At 37.5% G+C, this 3,364-nt stretch overlaps 1 pseudogene; it reads left to right on the forward strand.

Moving 5' to 3' along the window:
* The first annotated feature begins 295 nt into the window (after positions 1-295).
* Positions 296-817, forward strand: LOC142863060 (ubiquitin-conjugating enzyme E2 variant 1 pseudogene; annotated as a pseudogene).
* Positions 818-3,364: the final 2,547 nt, after the last annotated feature.

Raw genomic sequence — 3,364 nt, forward strand, 5'->3', positions numbered from 1 at the left:
GTCTCTGATCCTCTGATAGACCCCATGTGCATTTTAACTAGAATTTAATATTATTATTTTGCTATTTATTTTTATGACTATCTTTAAGTTAAGCAATAATGGTTTTTCCATCAATGGTTAGTCATATAAAGTTTCCTTTTAAATGTATTTCTAGTAAAAAAAAGAAAGACAGAAAGAAAGACAGAAAGACAGAAAGACAGAAAGACAGAAAGACAGAAAGAAAGAAAGAAAGAAAGAAAGAAAGAAAGAAAGAAAGAAAGAAAGAAAGAAAAGACCTTAATTAAAAATGAAGTAAATAGCTTCGAGCGACAGCGACGCAAGATGGCAGCCACCACGGGCTCGGACAATTTATGAAAACCGAATATACAGCCTTAAAATAGAATGTGGACCTAAATACCCAGAAGCACCCCCCTTTGTAAGATTTGTAACAAAAATTAATATGAATGGAGTTAATAGTTCTAATGGAGTGGTGGATCCAAGAGCCATATCAGTGCTAGCAAAATGGCAGAATTCATATAGCATCAAAGTTGTCCTGCAAGAGCTTCGGCGCCTAATGATGTCTAAAGAAAATATGAAACTCCCTCAGCCACCTGAAGGACAGTGTTACAGCAATTAATCAAAAGGAAAAACCACAGGCCCTTCCCCTTACCCCTATTCGATTTAAGCAGTCTTCATTTTCCACAGTAGTAAATTTTCTAGATATGTCTTGTAGACCTCAAAGTACTGGAAAGGAAGCTCCCATTCAAAGGCAGTTTATCTTAAGATACTGTAAATGATACTAATTTTTTGTCCATTTGAAATATATAAGTTGTGCTATAACAAAAAAAAAAAAATGAAGTAAATAATCGTATAAGAAGTTCATGGCTAAGTAGAATATCATGGAGGTAGAACACCAATGGTTGATCAGAAAAATCTGTGGGCTTATGATTAGAAGTGGCTGGGTTCTATATATATATCAGTTCTGCCCTTAAGTAGATATGCAACCTCAGAAATTCATTTGACCTGCCTGAGCCTCCCATTTTCAGATCTGTAAAGTGGATGAATGAGCCGGACTAGAGTCACCATGGCACCATGGTTGTGTCTAGCTTGCATGTTCTGACATGTGGTCAGGAGAGGTGTCAGAAAATCCTCCCTGATGATGGTGGTGGGGGAGGGCTGCCTCGGCTTGGGGACCCGTTCTGCAGGGAGGTGGGCAACATCGAGGCTGAACAGACACACAATGCCAGGGACACAATCCGTGTATTTATTTCCTGGCTATATTTATTCATCTTCACATCTTCACTCAAGTTGCCATCCTTATTTTACAGCTGAAAGTAGTTTTTTGAGATACTCAAATTTGACTCGATTGTCAAGTAAATTGACACCAACATGTGGTCAATTCACACTTTTTTTATTTCCCCTGATTTTGGTTCCTTAGGACCTTGGAAAAGCAACGTTTTCATCCCTCTTATAGAAGGTGCTCTAGGTGGGTTCCATTCTCTATCTTCTGTCTATTGTGCCAAGAGTGCTCACTTACCAAGCTTTTAGCATGTACCAGGCACTCTGCAAAGCACTTTAAGCATATTATATTGCTTAATCTTGCAACAATTTGAAGAGGGAGATATTGCTATTATCCCTATTTCACAATGAGGAAACTAGGGCTCAGACAGCTTAAGTGATTTGCTTAAGGTCACATAGCTTATAAGAAGTAGAAACAGAATTCAAATACAGGTCTGTTGGATTCCAAAGCTCATTCTCTGAAACCATTAAATTATACACTGTTAGCATTTTTCGTATCAGTTTTTTTTTTACATGTTAAAGCAAAACTCAAGGAGTCAAAGATCAAATATTGAGAGTTTCTTTTTTATTTTAACTTAAATGCATTCAAGGTATGTTAACAGAGAGGAATGCTATCGGGTTATTAAAATAACAAGTGTGTGGGCCATGCCAATGCAGAAAATGTTTATGTGAAATACTATTTGTGAAAATCAGTGCAAGAGGGAATGTGCATACTAATTGCAACTCTGCTATAGCATTTTAAGCAAACATTGGCAAAAGCTGTATAGAATTTGAAGGATGCAGATTGTTTAGAGTTTAATGTGTTTTAGACTCTGTTTTCCTGCAAGTTACTTAACTCTTAAATATACAGGTTTATATAGAGGAGTAAGGAAGTTTTTTAAAAAGTGAGTAAACTTGGAATAATTCTTAAAGAAGTCCAGCTGTGGCCAGACTTTTAGACTGATACATCAGGGGCCCACCTAAAATATTTAGTGAGCAAGTGGTTCTTGTTTGAGACCAGACTGAATTAAAAATCTCTTCTGAACTCCCAGTCCCTTTTCGACCTGAGTCAACTATATTGAATCAGAATTCGGAGAGAAGGTTCCTCTTCCTAGAAGCTCATAAACGTTTTGGGTAACCAGTCTCAAGAAAAATGTGCATGTACACATACGTAATACTTTGCAAACATTTCCAGTAAATCCATGGATCTCTGGGCAGGTGAAGCACTCTGCTAAGAAAAATCATTCCGAAGTTCCAGCTTGGATGGCTGAAATAAAGTTAGAGTGAACCCAAAAGGGTCTGGTCTCACTGCAAGAAGGCAGAGATGTTCATTGTGACAACCTCTGCGGTTGGCGAGGTTTTTCTGAAGACTTCCGTGACTGTTTCGTCTTCACAACCGCCTTCCAGGCTGGACAGAGCAAAGCATGGTGTGATTTTAACAGTGTAGATTCTGGAGCCAGCAGCTAGGATTCAAACACCAAGTTCGTTATGTAAAATTAAGCATGTTACTTAATTTTTCTAAGCCTCTATCTCTTCTTTTGGAAAGTGGAGATGGTAGTAATGACAATGATGATAACAGTTGGGAAAGATTCAATGACACATGTTGTGTAAGCACTTAGCACAGTGCCTGACACGAAGAAAACTCTAAGTAAATGATAACACATTTGCTTAAGATAACACACTAGTAATAAGCAGGGTTGAGCCTTTTAATTCAGCTCACTCATCAACTCCAAGTCTACTTCTTATAATTTATCATAAACTACAACACATGTATTCATTCCTTTTTGATGACCTATCTACTGTATATAACTATATATTTTCCCTTTTTTTCCGCTTTCACATATATTAGGCATCTTTTCAGAGAAATTAGTGAACTGAACAGGAATTATTCCCGTCAATAAATCTTATTTCCTAGCAAGGTTAAAAGCTTTTTCTTAAGACATACTTGTAAAATTTTGTCACTTAAATCAAAGACTTATTCACTGTATGCCTATCTGGGATAAAGCTTGCTAATAATTTATGTAACATTGCTAGTGATTAATCCAGCCCTGTCTCTGCCACGTTCTCTGTCTAGTTCTCCCCAGGGGCCTCTTTCCCTGCCCTGCCC

Source organism: Microcebus murinus, chromosome 21 (genome assembly GCF_040939455.1).
Source record: "Microcebus murinus isolate Inina chromosome 21, M.murinus_Inina_mat1.0, whole genome shotgun sequence".
Taxonomy (NCBI): Eukaryota; Metazoa; Chordata; class Mammalia; order Primates; family Cheirogaleidae; genus Microcebus; species Microcebus murinus.